At 44.4% G+C, this 15,932-nt stretch overlaps 1 long non-coding RNA gene across 2 annotated transcripts; it reads right to left on the bottom strand.

The window, feature by feature from the left end:
- Nucleotides 1-10,353: 10,353 nt before the first annotated feature.
- Nucleotides 10,354-15,932, bottom strand: LOC131128259 (uncharacterized). Of its 2 annotated transcripts, XR_013627763.1 has the most exons (8): nt 15,810-15,932; nt 14,882-15,703; nt 14,131-14,237; nt 13,882-14,042; nt 13,629-13,743; nt 12,711-12,804; nt 11,405-11,535; nt 10,354-11,335 (listed from the first exon to the last, which is right to left on the bottom strand). It is a non-coding gene; the product is annotated as an uncharacterized LOC131128259 (long non-coding RNA). The 2 variants fall into 2 exon arrangements; XR_013627762.1 differs by lacking the exon at nt 15,810-15,932 and having other exon boundaries at nt 14,882-15,792.

Genomic DNA, 15,932 nt, shown 5'->3' with positions numbered 1-15,932 from the left:
GGCCGCCGCCACCTAAAATGGCCGACTTCCTGTTGGTTTTAGAACATGGGTTATTGAGACTTTTTTGTGCGTCCTGTCACGAGTGATGTCTCCTCCGAAAATCATGCCGATACGTGCAACGGGAGGCGAGGGATAATTATTTTAAAACTTCTAGGTGGCGCTAGTGAGTCAATTTGGCTTGGTTTCATATGGGGGCCACACCAGGCCGCTCAGGCCTGGATTCTGACCCCCCCTATGAGTTTTCAAGCCCATGCGACCTTTTGCGGGCGAATGATGACCTTTTCTATGTAAATGGCGAGGTCTGAGCATTCGCCGCCAGGCCACGCCCACCACGTGCGCTTTTCCTGCATCATGGTCCATCAACAGGCTTCACCAGGCTGTCAGGCAGTGACCTTGTGACCCCGATGTTCATCTGATGAATCTCCTGGCAGAAAAGGCCTCATGTAGATGACACGCCTTTAGCCTGTCGCCAATAGGTGGCGCTGCGACGAAATCAGGAAGTGACCTACGGGGACCTTCGGGGCGGGGCCATGATCACATGTACCAAGTATGATGAAGATCTGACCACGTGGAGCCAAGTTATTCACGTCTACAGTTACGCTCAGCGTGCAAGGCCGGGGCAGATGAAAAAGGGCAAAATTTGGGGGCGTGCCACGCCCACATCGTATGGAATATCCCAAAATCCTTCGCAATTTAACGTCGGCCATCCGTCTAGTGTCCGTTGATGCAACAACGGACTCATTTGGTCAAACCCCCTAGGAGGAGTTCGTCGAGATACGACCCCAACTTCTGGCACGAAAAAGGCCGCCGCCATCCAAAATGGCCGACTTCCTGTTCGTTTTCCAATATGGGTTCTTGAGACTTTTTGGTCCGTCCTGTCACGATAGACGTCTCCACCAAGTTTCGTGACGATAGGTGAAACTGGTGGCGGGGGCCAATTTTTTCAAAAATTAAAGGTGGCGCTAGAGAGTCAATTTTGGAACATTGTTTTCGGGACCCCCACCAGATCGAAATTTTCGCCAGACCTGACGCGCTTGCAAAATTTGGTGAGTTTTCGGGCATGTTAAGGCCCTCAAAATGGCCGTCCTTTCGTCAGAATAAAAAACGGAACGATTACAATAGGGCTTTCGCACTGGTCAGTGCTCGAGCCCTAATAAAAAACGGAACGATTACAATAGGGCTTTCGCACTGGTCAGTGCTCGAGCCCTAATTAAAACTGCAAGCAGTGATGAGCGGGCTCGAGCACCCCGACGCGCTCGGGGGTACGCGCGGGTCGGGGGTACGCGCGGGTCGGGGTCGCGCGCGCGACCGGACGGGCGCGCGGACGCGCCGTACGAAAAAGCGCGGCGAGCGGATAAGCGGTAAGGGAGTCACGGCACTTGCAATTTTCCGCCAGGAGGGGGCGACAGCGGCGGCGAGGCGGGTGCGCGGTCACGTCCCGTCCGACACCGCGAACCGCCATAAAAAAATTCACGACGATCGGACCACGCGGTAGGTCCTTGCGGCGGATATACGTTTCCGCCTGTGGGTGGCGCTATAGAGTGGTTGGCCCACACGGTAACGGACCGGAGGGTACCCCGAACCAACAGAAAAAATTAGGGGCCGATCCGACCGTGCGTAAGGAAGTTACGGCAGATATACATTTCCACCAGTTGGTGGCGCTATAGTGTATGTACACACACAGTCATAGACCAGAGGGTACCCCCGACCACCAGAAAAAATTTGGGCTTGATCCGACCATGTGGAAGGAAGTTACGGCTATATACATTTCCACCAGTTGGTGGCGCTATACAGTCGATGTACACACACAGTCATAGACCAGAGGGTACCCCAGACCACCAGAAAAAATTTGGGCCTGATCCGACCATGTGGAAGGAAGTTACGGCTATATACATTTCCACCAGTTGGTGGCGCTATACAGTCTATGTACACACACAGTCATAGACCAGAGGGTACCCCAAACCACCAGAAAAAATTTGGGCTTGATCCGACCATGTGGATGGAAGTTACGGCTATATACATTTCCACCAGTTGGTGGCGCTATACAGTGTATGTACACACACAGTCATAGACCAGAGGGTACCCCAGACCACCAGAAAAAATTTGGGCCTGATCCGACCATGTGGAAGGAAGTTACGGCTATATACATTTCCACCAGTTGGTGGCGCTATACTGTCTATGTACACACACAGACATAGACCAGAGGGTACCCCAGACCAGCAGAAAATTTTGTGGCCTGATCCGACCATGTGGAAGGAAGTTACGGCTATATACATTTCCACCAGTTGGTGGCGCTATAGAGTCTATGTACACACACAGTCATAGACCAGAGGGTACCCCAAACCACCAGAAAAAATTTGGGCTTGATCCGACCATGTGGAAGGAAGTTACGGCTATGTACCTTTCCACCAGTTGGTGGCGCTATAGAGTCTATGTACACACACAGTCATAGACCAGAGGGTACCCCAAACCACCAGAAAAAATTAGGGCTTGATCCGACCATGTGGAAGGAAGTTACGGCTATATACCTTTCCACCAGTTGGTGGCGCTATAGAGTCTATGTACACACACAGTCATAGACCAGAGGGTACCCCAAACCACCAGAAAAAATTTGGGCTTGATCCGACCATGTGGAAGGAAGTTACGGCTATATACATTTCCACCAGTTGGTGGCGCTATAGAGTCTATGTACACACACAGTCATAGACCAGAGGGTACCCCAAACCACCAGAAAAAATTTGGGCTTGATCCGACCATGTGGAAGGAAGTTACGGCTATATACATTTCCACCAGTTGGTGGCGCTATAGAGTCTATGTACACCCAGTATAACAAACCAGAGATTGACCCAACACACCAAAAAAAATTTCAAAACAATCTGACCATGAATCAGGAAGTTACGGCAGATATACATTTCCACCAGTTGGTGGCGCTGTGTTTTGAACATGGCTTCTGGAGCGTTAAGTGCGTCCTGTCATGATAGACGTCTCCACCGAAAATCATAGTGATACGTGTAACGGGTGGCGAGGGATAATGAATTGAAACTTCTAGGTGGCGCTAGTGTGTCAATTTAGATTGGTGTCACATGGGAGCACCACCAGGGCGCTCAGGCCTGGATTAAGGCCTCACGTTTAAGATTTCAGCAGCCTGTGACCTTCTGCAGGCAAATGATGACCTTTTGATGGTCAATGGCGAAGGCTGACCATTCGCCGTGGCCACGCCCCCCACATGTGCTTTACACACATCATAGTCCATCAACTGACATCATCAGTCTGTCAGTCAAACTGTGTATTGACTTTGATGTACATTGCTTCAAGGCAAGGCCAGACACCAGGCAGGGCCAGATATGAAATGGTCAAAGTTTGGTGGCGTGCCACGCCCACATCCTATGGAGCGGCCCAAAATCCTTCGCAATTTAACGTGGGCCATCCGTCTAGTGTCCGTTGATGCAACAACGGACTCATTCAGTCAAACCCCCTAGGAGGAGTTCGTCGAGATACGACCCCTACATCCTCCCCCAAATGGCCGCCGCCACCTAAAATGGCCGACTTCCTGTTGGTTTTAGAACATGGGTTATTGAGACTTTTTTGTGCGTCCTGTCACGAGTGATGTCTCCTCCGAAAATCATGCCGATACGTGCAACGGGAGGCGAGGGATAATTATTTTAAAACTTCTAGGTGGCGCTAGTGAGTCAATTTGGCTTGGTTTCATATGGGGGCCACACCAGGCCGCTCAGGCCTGGATTCTGCCCCCCCCTATGAGTTTTCAAGCCCATGCGACCTTTTGCGGGCGAATGATGAGCTGTTCTATGTAAATGGCGAGGCCTGAGCATTCGCCGCCAGGCCACGCCCACCACGTGCGCTTTTCCTGCATCATGGTCCATCAACAGGCTTCACCAGGCTGTCAGGCAGTGACCTTGTGACCCTGATGTTCATCTGATGAATCTCCTGGCAGAAAAGGCCTCATGTAGATGACACGCCTTTAGCCTGTCGCCAATAGGTGGCGCTGCGACGAAATCAGGAAGTGACCTACGGGGACCTTCGGGGCGGGGCCATGATCACATGTACCAAGTATGATGAAGATCTGACCACGTGGAGCCAAGTTATTCACGTCTACAGTTACGCTCAGCGTGCAAGGCCCGGACATATGAAAATGGGCAAAATTTGGGGGCGTGCCACGCCCACATCGTATGGAATATCCCAAAATCCTTCGCAATTTAACGTCGGCCATCCGTCTAGTGTCCGTTGATGCAACAACGGACTCATTCGGTCAAACCCCCTAGGAGGAGTTCGTCGAGATACGACCCCAACTTCTGGCACGAAAAAGGCCGCCGCCATCCAAAATGGCCGACTTCCTGTTCGTTTTCCAATATGGGTTCTTGAGACTTTTTGGTCCGTCCTGTCACGATAGACGTCTCCACCAAGTTTCGTGACGATAGGTGAAACTGGTGTCGGGGGCTAATTTTTTTTAAAATTCAAGGTGGCGCTAGAGAGCCAATTTTGGAACATTATATTTGAAACCCATAAAATATAAAATTTTTCGCCAGACCTGATGCGCTCGCCAAATTTGGTGAGTTTTCGGGCATGTTAAGGCCCTCAAAAAGGCCGACGGTTGGCAGAATAATAATAATAATTAAAACTGCAAGCAGTGATGAGCGGGCTCGAGCACCCCGACGCGCTCGGGGGTACGCGCGGGTCGGGGGTACGCGCGGGTCGGGGTCGCGCGCGCGACCGGACGGGCGCGCGGACGCGCCGTACGAAAAACCGCGGCGAGCGGATAAGCGGTAAGGGAGTCACGGCACTTGCAATTTTCCGCCAGGAGGGGGCGACAGCGGCGGCGAGGCGGGTGCGCGGTCACGTCCCGTCCGACACCGCGAACCGCCATAAAAAAATTCACGACGATCGGACCACGCGGTAGGTCCTTGCGGCGGATATACGTTTCCGCCTGTGGGTGGCGCTATAGAGTGGTTGGCCCACACGGTAACGGACCGGAGGGTACCCCGAACCAACAGAAAAAATTAGGGGCCGATCCGACCGTGCGTAAGGAAGTTACGGCAGATATACATTTCCACCAGTTGGTGGCGCTATAGCGTATATACACACACAGTCATAGACCAGAGGGTACCCCAGACCACCAGAAAAAAATTGGGCCTGATCCGACCATGTGGAAGGAAGTTACGGCTATATACATTTCCACCAGTTGGTGGCGCTATACAGTCGATGTACACACACAGTCATAGACCAGAGGGTACCCCAGACCACCAGAAAAAATTTGGGCCTGATTTGACCATGTGGAAGGAAGTTACGGCTATATACATTTCCACCAGTTGGTGGCGCTGTGTTTTGAACATGGCTTCTGGAGCGTTAAGTGCGTCCTGTCATGATAGACGTCTCCACCGAAAATCATAGTGATACGTGTAACGGGTGGCGAGGGATAATGAATTGAAACTTCTAGGTGGCGCTAGTGTGTCAATTTAGATTGGTGTCACATGGGAGCACCACCAGGGCGCTCAGGCCTGGATTATGACCTTACGTGTAAGATTTCAGCAGCCTGTGACCTTCTGCGGGCAAAATATGAGCCTTCGATGGTCAATGGCGAAGGCTGACCAATTGCCGTGGCCACGCCTCCCACATGTGCTTTACACACGTCATAGTTCATCAACTGACATCATCAGTCTGTCAGTCAAACTGTGTATTGACTTTGATATACAATGCTTCAAGGCAAGGCCAGAATCCAAACAATGTAGTTTGAAGGCGTGCCACGCCCACATCCTTAAGAGCCGCCCAAAATCCTTCTGATGTTAACATTGGCCATTTGTGTAGTGTCCATTGATGGAACCCCTTCGGAAGAGTTCAGCGAGATATGACCACTCGCCCCCAAATGGACGGCGCCAAGCAAAATGGCCGACTTCCTGTCGGTTTTTGAACATGGGTTCTTGAGACTTTTTTGTGCGTCCTATCATGAGTGATGTCTCCTTTGAAAATCATGATGATCTGTGCAAAGGGAGGTGAGGGATAGTTATTTTAAAACTTGTAGGTGGCGCTAGTGAGTCAATTTGGCTTGGTTTCATATGGGGGCCCCACCAGGGCCCTCAGGCCTGGATTGTGACCCCCCTATAAGTTTTCAACCACATGCGACCTTCTGCAGGCTAGTTATGACCCTTTGAGGGTCAATGGCGAGGTTTGAGCATTCGCCGACAGGCCACGCCCACCACGTGTGCTTTATTCAGATCACGGTCCATCAACAGTCTTTACCAGACTGCCAGTCAGTGACCTTGTGACCTTTATGTCCATCTGATCAATCTCTTGCCAGAGGAAGACTAATTGTTAGGTTAGTTGTTGCCAATAGGGGGGGCTGCGCCGAAATCAGGAAGTGACCTATGTGGATCGTCGAGGTGGGGCCATGATCACATGTACCAAGTACGATGAAGATCTGACTGTGGAGCTAACTTAGTAACGTTTACAATCTGCTCAGCATGCAAAGCGACCCGCCACGCCCACATTTCATGGCGCAACGAAATATTCCTATCAATTGAACATACCGCACCCTATGGCACTGGGGGTGCGCGAGAGTTGACGGGCACGCGAAACGACGGGCGCTAGGACCCAGCACCCGGCATCGGCGTGTCCGGTAGAAAAAACAGTGGCGCCTTGAGCGGATTTCACCATGCACCATATTTATCCGGAAGGGGGCGATGTGGAGCGCTCCAGCCGCTTCCTGAGACATTGTTGTAGGTCCTATAATGAGTAATGTCTTTACCGGAAACATCCCTTTCAAGCAAATGGGCATATTCAGGTTCTCTCAGTGGTTTTTAACACCCACGAGTACTTCATGGGTGAAGTTCATATGCAAAGTGAGATGTCTGAGCAATGTATTTGTTGGTGTGTTTTGTTTTGTAAAGTCTAATTAAACCTTATTACGTGTGTCAAAATGAATAAAGACCAGCTTTGTAAAAATAACCAACATGTGTGGAATACCAGATAATGGATGAAAGCTAAAAAGATTTAAACCAAGTCGCGTACGAACAAAACAGAACATGTTTAATTATGTGTCATACAAAAATTCAACAAGCCAAAGCACAACATAACAACAACAATATATTAATGATACAGCCAAAAAACGTTCACACTCACATTCATACCTATGGACAATTTGAAGTCGCCAAATAACCTAACATGTTTGATGAAGGGGGGATGTTTATTTTTGTTTATGTTTTCTTTTTTCCGGACGTGGTATTTCTGGACGTTCTTCCTGTCTTCCGGGTTTTTTTTCGTCGTCCGTTTGTGTGGCACAGTCACGGGTGTCTGTTTAGAAGAAATAACACATGAGTGACATCTAGCGGTGAAACACTATAACATCCACCGCATTTACAACTACAATACATCATCAGAATCATATATAATGTTACGCATAAACATGACAATATTGCAACATCAACACAATATATAACTTGTCATCAATGAAATATGAAATATCTCACCATTTAGGTCCAATTGATGTTGCCCCTCTGCCGCTTCAATTCGGTGTGTAGCCTCTGCCAAGGCTCTCTCGAGTTGGCTGATGGTGGCTTGATTTTTTTCAACCTGTTCCGCCATCAGCCGTTTGCCTCTGATACGTCTGGCAGCGAAGCCCATGAAGGTCTCGGCCAGCACGTAACTTTGTGAATACAAGTCTTCCCGGGACACGCATGGGTCCTGGCACGAGTACTGTCAAAACAGATAGATAACAATACATTATTGACAGTAATTGATGGTAACCCATGGCAACATGTTTCTTACGACAAAATGAAGTGTACACGGACATCGAAATGCACAATATCAAACATAATTTTGTTGAAATGTAGAACTATAGAAAAATAAAATATTTTCTCGCATTAGAATAATACTGATATGAACGAATAAAATCATCCAAATACTTACACACAATAATTGACATTTGGTGCGCAAAGCTTGCACCTCCGGGTTGGTGGCTGTGGGCGATTTCGCCTGAGAAGAGCTGGCCATTCTAGACACAAAAAGAGATAATAAAATGATTAGATGTTTACTTTGACTTAAACATGAATTGCATTCAATGGTCAAAATGAGGGCAAATAATAAGAAAGCACTTACCTTTCAGCTGTGTAAATCGTGAGGCGACAATGGTGGAAAAAAAACCGACCAAATGGCTTCTTATTTATAACACTCTACGATGATGTCATGGGCGTGATATTGATGGACACCTGACTGGTGGGCGTCAGTCTTCGCCGCTCCGGACATGGCACGGCGCCAAACCTTTTTTTTCAATTCTGGCTTTGGTTTGAACTGTCACACGGTGCACCCGTGACCCTTTGACGACCTGTTGCAATTTCCGAATGAAACACCTGTTCAGGATGTTGGTTGCATTACTGACATCGGACAGTTTGAAAACGGCCATTTTGTCATTGTCCATCGATATTACTGCAGCGAAGTAAGTACTTGATTCTTTTCCTTTCTAATTAATTTATGTCTCAAATTGAAGTGCATTTTACACGTGTGCAAATAATGTTTGAGCAAATGTGGGTATATTACATGTGATGTATTTCTTTTTCGGTATAGAATGGCACATCTCTCCTCTCCCGCAAAGCTGAGCGTCGTTGACGACCCAGAGGTGGCCGAAATACGGAGCCAATGCCAGCTCTTGAGTGTAAGTCATTTGTATTGTTTTTATGGTAAAAGCAATCGTAAATGTTTCTGTTGTATTGACTGATAACATTATAAAAATAAGTAACAATGTCATTTATATTGTTGTCACTTGAACGATGTGATCATTTACCATATTTGCCTATGTGTATAAGTTCTACAATGTATGAATCCTACAAAGATGTTATAAAAATGTTGTTACATTCATTAATTGCAAACAATCTACTGTTACAGAGTTAAGTATCATGCTCATGTGTTAATGTTTTCAAGTAAAGCTTGCAATTAGCTATTTAACACTGTCGTTAACGATAGCGTATATCTTTACAAAGTATTGAACATAATGTATTTTTGATTGTATTTGTGCAGTATTTATGCAGAGACCACACTCTGCCCCGGGCGGAGGTGCATCGGCAGAGCATTGAAGTAAGCCATATTATTATGGCTTACGTGTCGAAAGAGATGGAGGAGAGGAAGAAAGAGGAGGTGGAAGTCAGGCGACAAAAAGCCGAAATAGCAAAACTAAAGTTTCGTCTCGAACCAGCGTTGCAAAGAGCTGAGGTGGCCGAGGCTACAAGTGTTTTTCTTGGAGATGGTGAGAAAGTTCATGCATAAATGTAATGTATGTCATTTCTGATCTATTAATGCGGTTCAGTGTGTATCACTAAAGTAGTTTTGTTTCTAATATACAGAAAAAAGAGAATGCGGCACGCAGAGCGACCCGGAGGAGACCAGCGTTTCCCCTCAAACATAAACCCCCCCATCATTTAATCAAAATTATTGTTCATATGTTCATATGTTTGTTTATTTTTGTAAATTGTTTTTTTGTTGTTTTTTGTGTGTGAATTCGTTGATGTTATTTCAATAAATCGTTTATTACACTATTTCTGTTGTTTTTTTAATGAATGTGATATTTTTTACTCATGAACTGCACATCAATTGCTCCTTGAAAGAGTGACAGTTCCGTAGAAAAAAACACACATATATATATATCGCAAGTTACCATGTGTAATGATGTTTTAACATCACAATCTCAGCAAGTTGTAAATGAAAATGAGATGATTATTTATCATAGAACAAAACAAATCTGCTACATTTACTCTGTTTTTAACAGAATGTAATAATGGACTATCAAATAGAGAAAAAATATGAACTTGATGATGTATAATGTATATTGCTTTAGTCTTTTTCAGTACTTCAAGTCAATATATGAAACAAACAAAAACCATGTAAATAACCGCTAACATGTATTAATCTCCTTTGACAAAGATAAAATATCTATTTTATCTTTGAACAGTAGTGACTTTACAAGAGGTGTCGGGGCCTCAAAGCGTGTGTCGAGTTATTGAGTGGGCACTTCCGGGAAGCGTGGACTGAGGTTTGATTCATTGGGGGTAGGGGCCTGAATCGATGACGTCCGAAGCGTCGCTGCCCGGCTGTACCACGTGACGGATTCCGGAAAACGTTTAGAATTTGCTGCGATGTTTTCCTATCACTCGGCGATATAAACCCCTCAGGCTTAAACATTAAAATGTGGGGTTTTGTGGTGAGAGTCAGTCTGTTGAGCGTGTGGATAGTTTGTCGATTCATAGTCGACATGTATCAAAAAAGAGGAATCGCCTAAAACCCAAAATTGTTAAGAAAAAAATATTATTGAATAAAAAAATAATTATATCATTTATATTCTGTTCAGGTTACACAAGCATACATCTTTTAGTTACACAAGCACTTTCCCTGAAACCATGGCAGCCAGGTGACATAAAATCATGATGAAGCTAGCTATATTACGATACACGGCATTGATGGACAATAAAACATTCAGTATTTTATATATACTGTATATTTAATCTTACGCTTTTTATGTTAATCAAGTGGTTCTGCAATGTTTTGTAGTACATAATCATATCCAAGACCCAAAACAGATCAGCATTCAATGCGTCACACATGAAGATACAGCCGTCTGTAATTCTATCCAAGGCCAGCAGGTGGTTTCGTGTGCACATGAAGTTTCAAGAAATGAATCATTTGTCAAACCAGTTGATTGAAATGGTTCAAAGCCTCACGGGGTGTCATCTTGCCATCATTATTGGACATAGTTTGAGAAATGTCCATTTGAAGTATATAACCTCAGGGTACATCAACATCAAAATGAACATATGAGCAGTTGACAGAAATTGATGCAGCACATGGCTGAAATGCAGAAAGAATGACATTGTGATGACATTAAGACACTTTAATAAACATTAACACATGAAACTTCTATACTTAAAAATCAGTCAGAAATCAGCCAAAAACATCCATTCATTTTCTACCGCTTTGTTCTCATGGGTGCTGGAGCCTATCCCAGCTGTTTACGTGTAAGCGGCGAGGTACACCCTAGACTGGTGGCCAGCCAATCACAGGGTACATATAGATAAACAACCATTCATATTACGGGAGCCAGGCAACAACATTTCGTTGGCAAAGTCTTTGAAAGGTTTCCATAAATCCAGATCCAGCAGTACTTTCTGGAACACCATAAAACTGGATGATGGGGTCATGGGGAACGGCAGGTCTTGTGCATACGTCAGTCCCATCAGATAGTAGCAGGCTTGGCTAAGATTCCCAAGAGTGCTGTGGATGGTGCTGCACTCAATCACTATGCTATCTTTTCTTGAATGCTGGTTGATCCATTCCCGGCACCCTGCAGACATTGTATATACAGCTGTTAGTTCACGTTCAACTTGCATCTCACAAGAGAAATAGCACGTACTCTGTTCTTTTGTCGACAGCTGCTTTATGGCAGGGGTGTCAAAGTCAAGTGGATGGAGGGCCAAATAAAACATATGGCCATAAGTTGAGGGCCGGACTGTCCAATCTTCATTAAAACCAAGATTTAACCTACTGAAAACATAACAAATATATTACAATATGATTGGATAAATAAAGCAATGTTTTCTTATGACTTTGTCAGTCATTTTTAATTTCAGCAGTGTCATATTATATTCTTTCATCACTGCCACTTTCTCCACATAGAAGACACACAGGTTTTCCAGCTACCTCTGTGACATGTACTCCAACTCCAACCTTGTTTGAAAGCCCCTGTTTTCATAGTCCACCATTCATTTAGCCATTGTTGATGGGCATCTATAAAATAACTTTTGCTGTTGTGCTAATGACTGATGCAGAATGACTGCTGAATAAATTAAGCTGCCTCCCGCTATGCTCCCGCTTGCGGGTCCCTGTTGCATTGTGGGAAATGTAGTATAGTTTATCTGCGGGCCGAATTTAATAATAGATTAATATCATCGTGCGGGCCAGGTAAAACCCTCCTGCGGGCTTGATGTGGCCTGTGGGACTTGACTCTGACATATGTGTTTTATGGCATACAAAAAGCAGTTCCATCTTTGTGTGCAATTGTTGTGGAAAAATTTCTATCATCCTAAGTAGGATACGAAATTCCTGAAATAAATACATAGCTCTGGTGATTTTTATTACCTTTGCAAAACAAAGGGGTCAGACAACAAACAGTATGCATGGCGGTCTGTAGGTGTCTGGCCAAAAGTGGCCTCTTGGCGAGAACTTTGCTACTCAATAGCATGCAAATGAATTACATTACAATATAAAAGAGACATTCATGTGACTCCCCCGATGCCACCCTCATGTATGGGGGTTAGCCTACACACGCTTTTTTCTGGCACGGTTTGTCACCCCCATGCGAGATAACCTCCTAGGGTCAACCATTTGGTGGACCTCTTGATGTCCTTTGTCCTGTGAAGGTAGAGCTTTGATCAAAGAATGACTCATCTGACACTGCCCCTAACCCCAGGTTACAGGTAGCCTCCTGCTGTGCCACCATATTTGAAGGGACAGCAGGTTGTGCTCGGATGCAAATGTTGAAGCGCTACAAAAGGCCGTAAAGTAATTCACACAATGTGTAAACTATGTTATACCTGTGAAATAAAAAATTTCCATCACACAATAAAGAAAAATAACTGTAATGCAGCTGTGCATTTGAGATTACATTCGCTAAAATTTTAAAACCTTCAAAAGCATAAAAAGTACAGTAGTATACCAACCTCAAAGTCCTGGAATAGGGCACTCGTATGTTCGCAAGATCGTCAGTAAGACATGGGATGACAATGTCCCTTGTTTGCTCATGTTGGATTCCATCTGCCGGACAGAAAGTGTTTAAAGTAACAAAGAGCAACACTACACATTGAAGCAATGCTTTGATTTTCTAGAAACTTAAGTCTCAAACATTTCTATGGAATTTAAATGCGAGGGAAGTTTGTAAATGGTGATGCTAGCAAAAAAATTCAGACCTAAATTTTTGCCAGGCGCATGAATATAACAGGATATTGTGGTGCGGTGTGCAAAGGATGTGAGAGATTGAGGCACAGAAAACTAAGGAAGAAAAAACAAAAAATGTTCAAGGGGCTGTATGTAAGATTGTGGCTATTGTGGCTGGTGCTGGAGTGAAATAAAAAAATCTGTATTGCAACTAGCAGCAGGAATGAAGTGGCAGTATCTGTTGTCACAGTGATATCTATTCAGGCTTGTGTAGCTTAAGCGGGTAGGATGGACAAGTATTTAGCTTCTTACTCTCAGTCACAGTAAGTAAAAGCAGAGGTCATGTCAGTCAGGTGCTGTGCGTGTTATTATTTTACTTTCACCGCCCTGACATTGTGTCTGTGCGCTGTGCACCTGCAGAAGGCATGTTGTCACATCTGTATTTCAAATGAATATGTTTTCTTAGTCTCCGATGACAGATATATTGTGCGATATTTTGGTTACTTGATGTGAATTTTGTACATATGTACAGCTCCTTTGAGACTGGAGGAAAGGATGAGTAATAAATAGGAGGAGAGTCAGACAAGATAAATGTCAGCTGTATGATGTGAACAGAGAATGGAGAGAAATGTGAATGAGACAGTTGGAATGATGACTGTTGCAGGTAAAGTACAAATTGAATAGGTGGAGGATGGTTTTAATACCTGAAATAGAATGTTCGTTTGTGCTTGAATTCTTGTTCTGACAACATTTTTCTTTGCTGGAAACAAGGATAAAAGTTTTGGTGTTTTTTCGCCTCCATTCTGTCACCTTCCTCTCCTGAAAGAGAGATATGAAAGAAGAGACAAAGAATCAGTGACAACAAAAACAGAAGTGCATACTTAAGTATAACTGTGAAACCTACAGTAGTTGTTTACAGTCCTTAATGTGTTTAACACAAAAAATCCAAATACTCACCCGTGAGACATTAAACAAGGTAGGCCACCTGTGCTCCATGTCACTGATGCTCATTTGTATGTCGTATGTTCCTCTATGTGCAAAAGTTCTGCACATCAAGTCCTTAATGACTGGGCTGTCTCTCTTCTTTAATTGGTGATTAGTTGGTTTTGGTTCAGTTCCTGGAGGATAGCGAGGAAGAATACCACTTCACCACTGTTCCATGTTTTAAGGGAACAAGGACATCTTAAATGAAGACAGGGTACTTACAGCCACAACCATAAATACTGTGCTTGACTTGGTAATGCTTGAGAAGCTCCCCTTTTGAAGTATCCTCCAATGTGCAGCGCCTACATTGCCAGGCCACGGGCCGCCACCTTTAAAAAGGAGCATAAACAGTGTTACAATGGTTTGTTTTTAAAAGTGCTGCCTAATTTCATGTACATAGTTTTTGGATTGTGTTTTAAATCCACAGTTGTAAAGAATGAATTAAAATGCACATTCATTCATGCATTCATTTTCGATTGCTACTCCATTAGCATGCAAATGAATTACATCACAATAGAAAAGAGACATTCATGTCACTCCCCCGATGCCACCCTCATGTATAGGGGTTAGTCTACACACCCTTTCTTCTGGCACAGTTTGTCACACCCATGCGAGATAACCTCCTAGGGTTAACCATTTGGTGGGACCTCTTGATGTCCCCTGTACTGTGTAGGTAGAGCTTTGATCAAAGAATGACTCATCTCACACTACCCCCAACCCCAGGTTACAGGTAGCCTCCTGCTGTGCCACCATCTTTGAAGGGACAGCAGGTTGTGCTCGGATGCAAATGTTGAAGTGCTACAAAAGGCTGTAAAGTAATTCACACAATGTGTAAACTATGTTATACCTGTGAAATAAAAATTTTCCATCACACAATAAAGAAAAATAACTGTACTGCAGCTGTGCATTTGAGATTACATTTGCTAAAATTTTAAAACCTTCAAAAGCATAAAAAGTACAGTAGTATACCAACCTCAAAGTCCTGGAATAGGGCACTCGTATGTCCTGCAAGATAGTCAATAAGGCATCGGATGACAACGTCCCTTGTTTGCTCATGTTGGATTCCATCTGCCGGACAGAAAGTGTTTAAAGTAACAAAAAGCAACACTACACATTGAAGCAGTGCTTTGATTTACTAGAAAAACTTAAGTCTCAAACATTTATATATAATTTAAATAAGAGGGAAGTTTGTAAGTGGTGATGCTAGCAAAAAAACTCAGACCTAAAATTTTGCCAGGCGTATGAATATAACAGGATATTGTGGTGCGGTGTGCAAAGGATGTGAGAGATTGAGGCACAGAAAACTAAGGAAGAAAAAAAACAAAAACTGTTCAAGGGGCTGTATGTAAGATTGTGGCTATTGTGGCTGTTGCTGGAGTGAAATAAAAATATCTGTATTGCAACTAGCAGCAGGAATGAAGCGGCAGTATCTGTTGTCATAGTGATATCTATTCAGGCTTGTGTAGCTTAAGCAGGTAGGATGGACGAGTATTTAGCTTCTTACTCTCAGTCACAGTAACTAAAAGCAGAGGTCATGTCAGCCAGGTGCTGTGCGTGTTATTATTTTACTTTCACCGCCCTGACATTGTGTCTGTGCGCTGTGCACCTGCAGAAGGCTTGTTGTCACATCTTTATTTCAATTTAACATGTTTTCTCAGTCTCTGATGACAGACATATTGTGCGATATTTTGTTTACTTGATGTGAATTTCGTACATACGTACAGCTCCTTTGAGAAAGACTGGAGGAAAGGATGAGTAATAAATAGGAGGGAGAGTCAGACAAGATAAATGTCAGCTGTATGATGTGAACAGAGAATGGAGAGAAATGTGAATGAGACAGTTGGAATGATGACTGTTGCAGGTAAAGTACAAATTGAATAGGTGGAGGATGGTTTTAATACCTGAAATAGAATGTTCGTCTGTGCTTGAATTCTTGTTCTGACAACATTTTTCTTTGCTGGAAACAAGGATAACAGTTTTGGTGTTCTTTCGCCTCCATTCTGGCACCTTCCTCTCCTGAAAGA

This window comes from Doryrhamphus excisus, linkage group LG7 (assembly GCF_037039965.1).
Source record: "Doryrhamphus excisus strain RoL-2023G ecotype Guam linkage group LG7, RoL_Dexc_Guam_v1.1, whole genome shotgun sequence".
Lineage (NCBI taxonomy): Eukaryota > Metazoa > Chordata > Actinopteri > Syngnathiformes > Syngnathidae > Doryrhamphus > Doryrhamphus excisus.
This window is presented reverse-complemented; position numbering and strand designations above follow the sequence as displayed.